The 14649-nt window shown below is 42.7% G+C and overlaps 1 protein-coding gene across 5 annotated transcripts in view; it reads left to right on the top strand.

Annotated features, from left to right (window-relative positions):
* Positions 1-14649, top strand: part of TBXAS1 (thromboxane A synthase 1) — a 228095-nt gene that overhangs the window by 206169 nt on the left and 7277 nt on the right. The gene's annotated exons all lie outside the window — the stretch shown is intronic.

Raw genomic sequence — 14649 nt, 5'->3', positions numbered from 1 at the left:
ACTCACAATCCACTTTATAGCTCCAAGGCTATAGGTAATCCATCTCTAGCAATCCTAGGATGTCCTCAGTAAATACATGTTGAAAAATAGCATTTCAACAAACTTTCATGTGTCCTCTTTGAAAAGACATTGCTGTTTCTGTTGAAACCCAGAGATCCTGTGAAAAGGTAGGGAAGGTCAAATGTATAGCACCAACATGAGAAAATCCTGGTTGCTCCTCCAGTCCTGACTATACTCTTCTGGAGGGCAGTTTGCCTAAATCTAATCTGGTTGGGTTTACAATTATGCCTGGTATTCCTGGGATAAAACTACCAAATGCAGTTTTCAGAGGTCCCAGGCAAGTAGCAGGAGAGGTTTTCTTTCTGCTTCCCAAGTGGGAAGGTAGCCATGGCAGGATTAAATGGCCTAATCTGTGGCAACACTCACATTTCCCAAATTCTCATCTGATGCCCTACTCTCCTAATCAGCAAATGTTTAAACTCTTTCTTTACTTTAAGCTGCTGAGACTTTACACAGAGGAGATAAGGCAGGCTCTGCTCTTGGCACTGATGATGTTTGCTCCTGCCTCCCCTTGTAATGGTGTGGTGTGTCTGCATTTGGGGATATGAGCTGGGAGGTGAAGGCAATGGGGAGTTTTACTTGGGCCAGGCAGAGGAAGGACTGATTCTTCTTCTACGAAGAGTGTCAGATAACATACCAATGGTTTTCACTCTTGTGCTGCTCTGCTGCAGACATTTTGCAAGTGGAGAAGGAAAGCAATGTGTTTTTTTGTTGGCATCTTGACAAAGCATATTCGTGAGCATGACTGCCCGTTGAAGACATCTGTTTGAGTTCCCAGCCCAGGATAGCAAGCAGATCTGGGAGAAGGTTTGGGTCTGCATTAGGTTCGCGATATTTCACACACGTTAATCCAGGGACAAGCAGCAGATGCCCTGAGCAGGCCTAGCCAGTGCTTTCAGCTGAAATGTGTGTTTTGTGTCCAGCACATTCTCAAGGAGCTCTTTTGAGGAGTTCTAAGTAAACAATAAATCTCTCCACAATGGAATTCATACTGAGTGAATTATCAGGGTTAAAAAAATAATCTGTTGCTTTCAGCTCTTATCTTTGTTTACCGTATCGCCAAGGACAGTGACCTGCCTTTGTGCCCTAATACTGAACTGTCAGCAAGAGAGACAGGAAGTGCTGCCTCCTCTATAGGCTCAGCATATAGGCTTAATGAGAAGAATAACATTTCAGCAGCAGCAGCTGTTGGTTTTGCTCAGTTTGGTTTATTCTCTTTTGTTGTCTTACTTCAGCAAACCTAGATAATCTTAGAGAAAGGCCTTTGTGCCAAGTTTCTGAACTCTAATTTAGTGACCTTCAGATATTTAAACATTATTAAGACCAAGTCAAGCTGACAAAAGAGTCTATGTTCTTTTCATTTCCCACCAAGCTGAGCCTGTTGCATCCTGGGTTGTGCACAGCACTCTGAACACGAGCCATCTTTCATCTTGAGAGAGCAGGGAGTGCTCCAACCCCAAGGAAAATGCCGGCTCCATCCCTCACCATAGTAATATTGGGTTAAAGGGAAGCCCCACCACTCCTGGGACATGTGATAATAACTCCCCTTACTGAAGTAAGAAATGCATGATGGAAAAAATTTTAAAATAGGAAAGCACCATCGAGGACAGAGCAGAAACGCACTGGTAGCGCACACACGGTGGCGTGGCACTGCCTTGTCCCAGTAGCCGACCCTCTGGGTATTGGGGAGCAGGGGACATGAGAGCAGCATGAGCCTGCCTTCTACATCTTGACACTGGCTGCAGGAACCCACCCTGGTGTCTGCTCTGGGAGCAGTTTTGGTGCAGTTCCTCTTCCACAAATCTAATAGCAGCAGTAGTTTCCCTGCATGGTTCCCAATTCATCATTTGAGGGGGCAGAGGTGCAGGGAGAATTCCCATGGATCCTAGCCTCAATTTGGACCCCAAGGACATCATAGCTAGATAAATCTTGAGTGCAGATCCCTTAAGCTTTAAATTGCAGCTATTTTTTCCATGTAAAGGTAGGCAAAGAGTGTGTTCCTTTGCTGGTTTGTTGCTGGTGTGTGGGTAAGCGTACAACACACATTTACAACCATTTTCCCCCAGCAACTGCACATCGTAAAGCAAAGCTTTAATGGTGGGTTAAGTTCACTTCTTTATTTACACAGAAGGAATGTGTAAAATTTCTGTTCTAGTAGTCTGTCCACAATTTTGTTTTCCATTCAGGATTTGCCTTTATGTCATATAATATCAGCCTTACCTTCGGGGCTTACCTTACTCATTACTTTTTTTTTTTTTTTTTTTTTTAAAGAGTGGGGGATTTGTTGTTAGTACCATGTAACGATCAGGCTTTAAATACAAGCATCATATGCTGCTGTTCTCTGAGCATGCCAGCAGTATCCACATGATAGGGTTTATCAGTCTTATTTATGAATAGTGGTGGAGGAGAGGAAAAGACTTCCCCAAATTTGCTTGGAAAGCTGCATTAGGACTTGACCTTCTGCTAGCAGGCCCTGTGGTTTTGCCACACAAGGGCTACTCCCCACACTCCTCCTGCCCTCACAATAATGTGCCTAGAATTTGACCCCGTATTTCCCACTGTCATGTTGGTATCAGCTGGAGATAAATGAAGCCTTTTGTTAACTTGTTCCTTGCTTTACGGGGTGCTCTTTTCTTCTGCTTTAAAGAAGAGCCAGTGGTAATGTGGCACTGAGGCAGAGCTATATATAGGCACTGTCAGCATGGTGTTTGTAATATACTGGCCAAAGCATCTCTAGTGGCAAAAATGAGACAAGGCTCCATTTTAAGGAGCACAAAAAGGAATTTTCTATCAAGTCCACTGGAAGCAGGGAGCAAGCTGTCACCTTCCCTGGCTCTTCAGCTCCCAGCCTGTGTAGTACCAAGGAGCAAAAGCGGTGATGTGCATATGCAGAACACAAAAAAAAGTCTTCCCACATCCTGACCTAGATAAATAGGACTTGGAATGAATTTTCTGACTTCACAGCAGTGACACTTTGCGTCTTCTGAGACTTGAAGAATATAGATATATATTTTAGTCATTTTTATGCTGCTTCGAAGAGGTGGATGTGTTACAGAAAGTACACATGCACACGTGTGCATGCACATGAAGAGAGGCCAAAAGTACTAATACCAATCTCCCTTACTGTGCCATAATGTGAAGTAGGAAGCGAATGTGTTAGCAAAAACAGTGGGTATGGACAGAAGTGCAAGATGCTCTGGCTCTTCCCAGCCATGTTGCAAATACCTTGGGAGCTGAGACAGGAAAAGCTGTGAGGTTGCTCAGAGTTGTGCTGGCAGAAGGCTGGTCGAAGTATGCAAGGGGTGCAAAAGGGGATCACATGCACTCACAGTTTTTATCAGCACGTTTCTTATCAGAGGTGTAGCTCTGGCAGAATATAATCCCAAGTAACCTTCTTTCCAAAATATTTTCTTTCATATTTGAGCCAAATTTCCCCCAGAATTTTTTGGTGTTTGTTTGTTTGTTTGTTTGTTTTTGTGTGAAATAAGTATTATAAGACTGGGACTATGACTTGGGCTGCCAAAATGTTGCAAGGTGTGGTTTAAACCAGAGCAGCAAAGTTGGAATAGCAGCAACATGCCATTGGCTTTTTGATCATCCTGCTGGTTCACTAGCGAGTATTGTAGATTTCTTTATGCACATAGAAGTCAAAGAAATAATAAGCACCCTTCATCCATCACATAGTCTCTATTTATACATCAAGGTAGGTGTGAGTAGGAAGAAGTCCTGGGGTTTTTCTTTTATTTTTTTTTTTCTGCTAATTTAATTTTTTTTTCTGTTTAATTAATTTTCTTCATTTAGAGTCATGCAGCTGTCTGGGCTTCTGCCACAGATAAGTGGATCTTCATCTGACAGCAACAACCAAAATTTATCTTTCTTTTCCCTCTCTCCCCCTCACTTCCTCCCTTACCCACCTCCCTCCCTAGCACTCAGCAGAAACAAAATGCTATATATAAACTCAGCACAGTTTCCCCCCCAATTACTTTGTCTGCATGTTTCAATTTCGTTCTGTGTCAAGCTTTGCCAAGGTACCAAGTTTGGCATTTTCAAAAGGGAGTTGGATGATTAATCCTTGAGGCCCCTCTTCTAGTAACACCCCTCACACAGTCCCAAAATGTGTGCTACTGTACTGTGGGTACTCTGAGGGGCAGCTCATATTTGTCTGATGTTTATTCACATGAAGTTCCTGGTCTTGTAGATTTTTTTCTTTCTTTTTTAAAAAGTCTGCGTGATTCTAGCTGAGTGCTAGCAGCAGATGGCCAAAGGGAAGGCAGGGATGGCTCATGGTGCTCAGTAAATGGAATATTACCAGCATCCTGCCATCAGGCTGCGAGTCTCTGTTATTTGTTTTGTATTCTCTCAAATCACTCAACACTGAAGTCAGGTGTATAACCAAAATCTCATATTTCATTATTAAAACAAGAGACAACCAGTAAAGAAAAGGGGAAAAAAAAAGGTTTCTAGCTGAAGAGGTAAGACTGAAAACATGAATCCCAGTTCAGAAGCCAGAAGGCATATGAAGTTCAAAATACTGTTACTTGTCATAAATCTCATGTGTTTTCTAGCAAATTTCAAAGTATGTTGGGGCCTTACTCATAATGTTTGAGTGATCAGGATTGGTAATATGCTAGCTGCTCTTGTGTGTGTGACAGGTCCTTTACAGAAAAAGCCTACAGCTGAGTTTTGTCTTGGTACTCAGAAAATCCCTCCCCACAAATTAGCCCATCTATAGATATCTATAGTTCTTTGTGCTTCAATTCATGATAAAAAGGCAGAGTATACCATCCCTTATGAGGTATTTTGTATGGGTAAAATTGGTAGTGAACCCCCTGCAGAACAATACGTTTTATGCGCTTTTCTGGCTTAAAAGCACTCTTTTGTGTTGAATGATTCTATCAAATGTGTCAGTTTGTGGGTGCCACCTTTGTGACTCAGTGGTGTCCAGATCAAGTGGCCTCCCTGTCAGGGCTGGCTCAAACCCAGCTGGGTGTCACTCTGTTGGCTAGGTTCCCCTGTACCCCAGAATTTTTGAGACTTGATGTTTTTGAGTTTTGAAAAATAAGAATAAAGGATAAAATACAGTGCATTAAAGTAATATGGTCGTAAGTGAAATGACAGCACAGAAGTGAGGTGTTGCAAATTTTAAAAATAAGGGTATTCTTAGAAATACAGAGGTAAATGAGTGATGTGGCCAGGGACTGAGACAGGAAAGGGTCAGGTTTAAGAAGCAAAAGTATCTTTGAGAAGCAAGAGAGAAAGAACAGCAAATTGGTCTTCACACCAGGGCTGTTGTGGAACTGTGAGGTAATAAATAAATAAAGGCCAAAGCAGCTTACTCATAAAGCAGAAGAAATCGTGAGCAATACTTTCCATTTGCCTTCCCTGTAAAGCCTTATATCATCCTAAAACGTGCTGGAAATGACCTTGTTCAGACTACAAATGCATTCTGTATTTTCTCACTCCTGACCCTGTGACTTCATCCTGCAGCTCTTTGAGTTGTGCTTTTGTTCCCCCTCGTTTCCATGCGCTCACAAGGGCCAGTGAGTCAGCGCACAAGGAAGGGCTGAACTACCCCTGGCAGCACATGGTGCCCCCCAAAACACCTGCACTTTCCAGGCTCTGTCCTCAGCTCCTGCTGATGTGAGGACAGGTCCTCTAACTCAGGGATTCACATCTGTGCTAAAGGAGACCATGAAACAGGTGGCCTCCTGAGCTGAATACTGTTCTTTATGATCTCTTCTCAAATATGGATCTTCAAATGTCAGAAAGGCCCAGGCCTCGGTTTCTTTTCTTGTCTTTTCTTCAGTTTTTGTGGATAACTTGGACACTGATAACTGCAAAAGAATTCCAGATAAAAAATTAACTTTTGCATTTATTTCCTGGGCTTAAAGACAGGAAGGCTCTCCTTGGGGAGGATCCAGTGGAGTTTTGGAAACATTCCCACAACTTGGGTACAGTTTGAGTGTCATTACAGAGGTCCAGTTGGCCCTCAAATAACCTACTGTGCTTATCAGTGTAATCAGGACCAAGTCATTGTAAGAAGTAAATCATAAACAGATGGACAGTCATGCCATGCTGATCTACAAACGGTAGAGGAGAGCAAAGACACAAAACAGCACCAGAACATGACACCACAATGGCTTCACTAAATCTAAGCGTGAACAGGCTTAGGAAAAATTTTGTGTTCCCAGATGGAGAGTCGGGGAATAAAAGGAGAGAGATCTTTGAATAGGCATCTGCCAGGATTCTTTGCAGACAGCTTTATCTGAACATCTAGAGAAGTTTGTCGTATGTTAGTGTCACGGTAGCAGATCCCCTGCTCACAGCCATCTCCCTACTGAGCTTGGGGTAGTGTATTTTGGGCTGACAAGTCATGTTTTTTTCAGAGATCTTCGTCATACACTGGAAGAAGAAAACACGAAAGCCTTTTCAAGTGCTATCAAATTTTTTCACATCCCAGTTGTAAATTGCTCTGTTGTACCCAAGGCAGTCAGTGCTTTCTAGAGGGGGCAAAAGAGGAAAAGACACTGAATAGCTTTGGTTAGAAAATACTTTTTTCCCCTTTCTTTGTGTATTTTTCATATTTTCAGTTAAACTGCGAGAAGTTTCAACAGGAACAAACTTTGTCTTTTTGCCTTGTAGAAAGTCCACATGCTAAAATTTGGAGCTAGCACTGGATGTGCCCTTTACCAGTAAATTTTACCTGTATTAGGATAGGAGGTGTAGAAGTCTATGGCAAGGAATTGGAGCTTTGGCACCAGAAGCACTTCTTTACGTTCTGTGCTTTTAGTACCATCAGTTTCTCAAGGACAGGCTGAACCTTGAGTTATGATTTTGGCAGCTGAAAGCAAACAAGGCTCCTTTTTGTTTAAGTCCTATTTAAATACTGTGCAATGGATTTCTTTCTTTTTTGGTCACTTTAAGTCTATGCATTCAGAGCAGTATTTGCTAATTTATGAACAGGAGTCACACTGCAGCTGAAAAATAAAAATCAGGCTAGTTATGAAGACTTGAGCTGATTGGTGCTCAACTCTTAAGGTTGTAAATTGAATGGTCTCAGTTTTCAGCACCTCTGCTGGGCCCTTGTGTGTAGGGGAGGGATTATTTATCAGGAGCACCTCACACACACATTTGGAAGATGACCAACTAATTAATGTTTGCTAAACACTTTGCAAGCCTCAGGGGAAAAACAACTATGGAAAAGCAAAGTCTTGTTATTGTACTGCACTTAATGTACATTAGATGTTTCCAAGGCATCAGGCACTGCATAAATGTTGTATGGTATTAAAACTGACCTGGCCTTGTCAGGACAAATGATAATTACGCTGAGTGATGAGAGAATCTTGCTGTTTCTTTGCTATGAATGTTTTCCTGTTTACTAATTCAGAAAAGGTCTCATCCAGCAATTGCTGAAGCCAGTGACTTAAGCAGCCACTGGCTCAAGAAGGGCGAACTACAGAAATAATTTATTTTGTGTAAAGCTCTAATCTTCTCATAGGTTGGACTGTGCTTTCCAGAACATATTTCCCCAAACTGCATGCCTGGGGCTGAGTCACCTCTCAGTCCATGAGGCTGTCATAGGGATGAAGAGCAACCAAAAACAACCTCAGTGCGTAGACCATAAGATGGCCTCTATTTGCAGGATGAAAATTCATGCTGATATCTTTTGATATAAACATAACATGAGGAAATAAACATTTGATTAAACTAAACACACCGGCCTTTTATATGCAAGGCCCTAATTTAAAGCACTGTCACCTCCATACAGAAAATACCAGCTGGAGCAGGAATGATTAAATTAAATCATCTGGCTCTTATGTGATACCATGAATGTCTACTGAGAGGGGAAAAAAAAATCCCTCCTCTTTATTCCTGTAGATCTGCAGCAACCATCAAGGGACACTTCTGTAGCAGGAAGGATTAAGTCTTGCACGAATTTCAGTGGTTAATGTGCTTTGGACTGGTGACATGCCCTTCGGACAGACCTACCCCAGTTTTATAATTCTCTTTCTCAGCCTTTTGGGCCTCTGGCAGTCCTTTCTCCTGTTTAATTTCCTCCTTGCTTCCCTCCCACTGGGATCCTTCACCATTCAGCATTTCTGCCACCCAAGTAGAAATTTTGATTGTGTTAGACAAGTACAGAAAGAGAGACTTTTGAGCCTCGGTGGGCTGTGGAGAGAACCTGGGGCAGATTTCCTGGGGGTTGAGTGTTTTTTAAGGAGGCAAGAAAGAGGCATTCTCTGTGCCTCTGATGATCTTAGCCTGCTGCAATGCATGGGCAAGAATTATACAACATCACAAATAGCTGGAGCAAGGCATGCATTGCATACAGGTAGGGAGCTGCTTCTAGAGGGGTGGTACTCTTCCCCACATAGCCTAAGTAAAATAATGAAAATTAGCATAGTGAGACTATGAAACACTGCCTGGCCTGGCAGTGTCATCACACTGGGGAACTGCACCTTCCTTTGTGGCAGCAGAGCACTCCAGGCACCCAGTCTCACTTAAGAGTTATTTAATAAATTTTCATTAGAGGGCACACACTTCTCTTGGCAATGTGGGACTAGAGGAAGTTAACAAATTAACAAAATCAAAATAGAAACAGATTGTTTTCTCCTTTCTTTTCATTCATAGTTTGCCTCATAAAGTATTTCCTTAGAGATTTTCTTTTTTTTTTCCTGACTTTCCTTTTTCTGGATCTTCTACCTGATGGCATGCGTTCTGTTCTTGCTGATCACCATGTGTCAGTAGTAATGTAGGTGGAAGAAATTTCTGACTGTTTTGGTTTCAGGTTTTATGTTTATCTGTTTGGCTTTGGGACACTGTTCAGTTTCAGGAAGTATTTTTATCTCACAGAGGACTCCTTGTGAGCAGTGACGCTACAAAGACCTTGTTTTAGCACCGTGGAAGCTACTGGGGGTAGTGCAGGTCTGTCTTCTGTCAGGAGCTGAATTCTTTGATTCAAAAAGCAAAGTAACATTAAAGTGAATTGACATTGGTGTAACCTTATACCTTCTGGCTCTTTCCCCAGCACTATTTGGTGCATCCTTAGAACTGCATTTTCCTCTCTCTTACACTGATACAGCCCCAGGGAGCTGCGTGGATTTGCACCAAAGTGATGGAGAGAATTTGGCTGCAAGGTCTGTGTGTAATGTGGTCATCAGTGCAAAACTGGTGTGCCAGCCTTTCCCACCAGCTCTGAACTCAGCCTGCAAATCAGTACATTCTTCTGTGAATGGTCAGTTGGCTTGCATGGCAGTGAACCAGAGAGAGGTGGAGTTTTAGAGGCGAGGGTGACGGGTGACTGGCAGGTGGTTTGAACAAAAAGCTGTAAGACTAAATTTATCTGGCACTCACAGTTTTAGGAGGAGCTGGGAAGAATTTGTTTTGAGGTGTCTGAAGCACTGAATGTTGTCATATCTTGAGATGTGGCTCAATGAGCAAAGTAACTTTGTCAAACCTGGTGAGCAGCCACCAAGGGTGGGGGTCAGAGCCTGACAAAATTCCATTTGAATAACAACCCAAGCAAATGAAAGAGGTGGCAGGTAACCCACATGGAACAAAGAAATAAATGGAAATCTTAGGAGTACATGTTTTGGATAGCTTTTTCTTGCTTCTGGGGAAAGATGCAAGAAAGGATGGAGCTGAGAACTTTAATGTTGATTTCTGAGAGCATGTGAGAAGGCACAATGTGGATGGCAGAGGCTCTAGTGCTACCAAAGTGTGCTCTAAGGATTTGCGAGGTGCCGGGCAGCTCAGAAAGTCTCTTTGTCTGGAAAGTCGGGCAATCTGGAAATCAGGTTTGTTGTCCTATTTTTTATCCCTGAACCTTATCCTAAATTCTATAGTCAAGAACTTAATATTTTGCTAGAAGGTTCTGTAGGTCTCTGTCACTGGAAGTGGCCAACAGACACTTGCTGATTTTAGGCAGGCTTTTCTCCATCTTAAGGCCATGATCTCTCTCAGAGCGAGTGGGGTTCTGGAGTTTCAGGGTCCTCTTTCCTGAGTAGCATGGGCTGGTTGTGCCTGGTGCTTTGGCTCGGAGACACATCTCACCTGGCAGGTGCAGACAACAGGGAGGGGGAATTTGCAGTAAGTATTGCATGAGGAATGCCTTAAGCATTTTTTAAGTGTTTGGTCCACGTTCTGGGGATGAAGCTAAGAAATTTTACTTCATCAACTTTGTCCCTGTCCTGCTGCCTGAGACTGTAGGGAGGCTTTAGTTTGGTGCTTTACAGCGGCTTTCCAGCACGTTGCTTTCCAGCACGTTGTCATGGAAGTGGTCAAACACGAGACAAGCTTTCTTTAAGCAAGTTAAAGATAGATTTCTGTTAATCCATCCCACCCCTTTTTATCATTGATCTGCATTTTGAGTGCAGTCCAGTCTCTAGCCTTTCCTTTCCTGATAAAGTTGTTGGCAAAGGTGTCATGGGGCAACCCTAATTTAATTTTCTTGTACTTCACATTCTTGCATTTCTTCCCCCTCTCTGAGGCTGGGTGAGGCACACAGGCTCTAGTTCTGTTAGAGTATGAGCAGCTCCTAGAGGTGACCAAAGAGAGGTCAAAACCAGCTGCAGATTCTTTGATCTGTTGGCAGCTTTGTACCCCTTGGATCAAGAAACATTATTGACCTGTTTGTCAATGGCTGTGTGTGGTCTGAGTAGCCCTTTTGGCAATTTGAAAGGGAGTTGGCTGAGACTAACTGAGGGTGATGCTGCCTTTTTTTTTTTTTTTTTTTTTTTTTTTGACACCTATCCTATTGCTATCCAAAGTCTGCTTTTTGGGGGAGAGCTCATGTGGGCTGTGTAGCTATGCGTACACAGATAACTCATGGATCTGCATCTGTGCTTAAGCAGATCTGCACGTCATGTCTCTGACCTGGACTTTGTCACAGCCACACCTGCCCATGAGACATTGGATTTGCATTGCAATTTCTCAGAAACCTCAGCTGGTTCAGTATCAGGCCATGACTCAGCAGTGCTCCTTGTGAGGAATGTGGTCTCGGCAGGCTTTTCTGCTTCTAAATTGATTTCAGGTGCACATCACACTGTCAGCTGCACAAAATTTTCTCTGATTTTTTTCATTTCTGGATGCTGAGCATCACTAGAGCATGGCCAATAGGATAAGTGGAAATCTCTTATTCACTGATGTGTTCTTTGAATTACCATTCCCAAAACAGAGGCAGTAGAGAAGGATGATCATCAGCTGCTTTGGGGAAAAGTTAGTGTCTCATCTTGAGCTGTCACTGAAGATGGGTTCATGCTGGACGTTGTATGGAAGCAACTGAGGTGCAGGCATATGTTCCCTTCTGCTGACTTGGCTGTGGTGACACCAACTACAGCCAGCAAAGAAGAGCCAGCAACTGGGAACAGTAACATCTCAAACTGCAGCAGAGATTGGCCAGACCGCTCCTGTCAGCACTTGGATTCCCTTGCTGTTCATTGAGGAATTAAAAGTTAACTGAGGGCGGTGGTAAAAAATAAGCTTGCCTGCCTAGAAAATGCTAAAACCAATACTGAAAAGCAGAGGTGGATCTGAAGGTAGTTATCTCTCTTGGAGTTTATATGGGGATTAAAACAAGCGTCATCCTTGTAGCACATAGGCAATTTTATAATCACTGCTGGTATTTCACCTCAGAGTACTCCGTGGGAGGAAGAATTAATTTCCCATTTTTTCTAGGTAATGGAGGCTTGTGATTTTCTGCCAATCATAAAGGAGAGTCTGTGGCCAAACTAGATGCCAGAAGTGATTGAGTAGTCTGGGATTGGTAAGGGTGTACCACCTCACCTCCAGAAACCAAACTAGGTAAACATGCATGCAGAGAAATGGCACAAGATGTTACATGGCCATTTCACTTCCACATCAACAGGAAAAGACACTACAAGGCTGTGCAAAGCATAAAAAAAAAACTGCTGTGCAAAGCAGTGGCTGCAAAATTAAAATACAGGATGTTCTATTATATAAAATCCTCCCTCTCACCCCCCATCCCTTCTTGTTAAAGACAGAAATCTTTCTTAGTGAAAAAAAAAACCACCTCATCTTGAGTACAAGGCAATTTAGATTTTTTTTTTCAGGGGGTTAAAGTGGCATGTTTGCACAACACCACCCTCACCCCAGCAAACCTGCCAGCAGTTGATAGATATAAATAGGTTCATTTAGGGAGAAAAGCATATTTATGTTCCTTTGAAATGTGCTTGGCTAAGGGCATATTTTTAAGAGAGGGAGTGGAAAAACAAATGGAAAATATTTTCTTTGAAAGGGAAAAAAAAGCAACAAACTGTCCTTCCTAAATAGAGATGCTTGGCTTGTGTGTACTTTATACAGCTGCAGGTCAGACCTTGCAAACTACTAAATTAGGTCCAGCTACTTTGATGCTAAAAGCATGAAAGTGCCAATAATTAAATTGCATCAGATGTAGGAAATGACTGATGTGTCTGTCATTCTCATGATAGCAGAGTTCACTCTGCTGCCATTTCATTGACCCCTCCTTCTTTATGTAAGCAAAAGAAATTTTCTTCTAAGGAAAATCAGCTGCTTTTGCACCTTTGTTTTGTTTTCTGAACTGCTAATCCCCTGAAGGTATAGAAGCTATTTGAATGAGCAAATCAAAGCTCCAATAATTTAGCGTTATATTATTCGTTGATGTATGGTTTGATTTAGTGGCTACTTATTATATCAGGTTACCATATAATTATCTTAATTATTGACTCCAGAAGTAAGTAGGGGGATTATGAGAGAGACAGGAAGGCCCAGTGGAAAGAGCATGGTTCAGAGAATCAAACACATCTCGGTGTGCTCTTGGCTCCACCACTCATTCTCTCTGAGCCTGGACTCTTCTCTCAGCGAGCCTGTCCATAAAACCAGGAGGGATTGCAGAACAGGATTCAGATGCTGACTCAGGATTCAAAGAGATGCAGGAGAGCAGTATAAAAAGGCAAGGGGAAAGTTCTGAATGATAATTGTAAAACTGGCAGAAAAAAATAAAAGAATGCACACCACAGCACGCATTTGCATTGAAGTGTGGAGCATCTCTGTGGGCATGGTGAAAGGGAGTTGTGCCATGAAGACCTGAAATTTGAGACTGCATTTCCAGCTTCTGCTACTGATTTCCCGCACAGAATTAGGCAGCCCTCGGATCCCTTTCTGCAAAGCAAGGGTGATAAAAATCATTCTCCCAGCTTTGGTTTTAGCTATTGGAATTATTGGAGCACTGTTCCTGTCACAGCCATCAGCCATAGTTCCAACGTGGCTTTTAGGCTCCTAGTCCTTTGTCTGATAACCCAGATAACCACTGACCTAAGCCAAAGGTTTCAGTTAGCAGGCACCACCACAAGATAAAAGCCACACTGAAAGGCTGTAAGTGCAATCCATATTTCCTGTATTGATAATATTTGTCATATACTGACAAAATACTTCATGTATTGACAAGCTGAGTTGCATCTTTTCCCCTGAGAGAGGAGCACACACACTGGTTCTACTCAGCCTGTGCAAATTGCTTTCTCTGCTTCTGCTTTTCTTTCCTGAGCCAGAAAATAGGGATAATATAATGTATCTATTTCCTTCCTAGAAAAGATCAGTTAATGTGAAATGGTGCACAGTGGCTTAGTGCTGAATGAGTGGGATACCCTAATCCAGCAAGGTATCCTTGTTCTATTGTATGCCTTTTCTGCGTACCATCTGGAGTTGTTCTCTGCTTAGTATTTTCAGTATGTACCATATGTTTTTGCATGAAAATTCAATAAAATATGCATTATACATGAAAAGTGCTGTAGTAAATAAAGGAAGGATGGAATCCAGTCCACTTTGTGAACGGCAGGGGCCCCAAATCTTCATAAAAGGTTTAGTCTAGTCTGACGTCTGTGCTTTTCTCCAATTTACTGTGTCAGTCTTTAGGAGATACTCTAATTTAAAACAAAACTGTACTTTCCTGATGCAGTTATTCAATATACTTTGGCTGCCCTCTGCTGAGAGCACTGAATAAAACAGGGAAGATGCCCTTTTTCCAAGGAAGGTAACTGTGGAAGAAATTCCCTGTTTGTCCGTCGCGTCAGTGCTGCTGTTTGCTGTCTCTTGTTGTCTGTTTGTTGCCAGTCAGAGGACAAAATCTTCTGAGCTACAGCCCTGTTGGGCTTTTAGTGCCCACTATTCCTTGTCAAGGGATGGATGGCTTTGTAGGATTGTGAAGATGTGGGCTCAGGCATTGACCATCATGAAAAATTAAGCAGCATTAAGCAAGGGCTGGAAGAAACAGGTTTCTCCACTCAGGCACTATTGCAGTCCTGCCAGGTGGGATTTGAGCTATACCTCAACACCTCACTTCTTGGCAGAGCAATTTACCACTGTGTGCTGTTCCTTATCGGGGTTCCAGCATCTTCCAGTGCCATCTCCAGCCCTCCACAGGCATCACAGCACCAGCACTCTGCTTTATTTCTATAGCTGGGAAAGTGCAGAGGGGCAACATTAGCAAGAGTAACTGAAGGCCTTGCTGTTTCTTGTGAGCAAAGTGTGAGCCTCTTGCCCTTGGGAAGAATAAGGGTCCTGTGCAGATTTTGGTACACGTGTAAAACAATAGCTCTGTTACAGCTATTGATG

The sequence above is a fragment of the Vidua chalybeata genome, chromosome 5, assembly GCF_026979565.1.
Source record: "Vidua chalybeata isolate OUT-0048 chromosome 5, bVidCha1 merged haplotype, whole genome shotgun sequence".
In the NCBI taxonomy this organism is placed as follows: Eukaryota; Metazoa; Chordata; class Aves; order Passeriformes; family Viduidae; genus Vidua; species Vidua chalybeata.
Note: the sequence above shows the minus strand (reverse complement) of the source record. Positions and strands in the feature narration are given on the sequence as shown.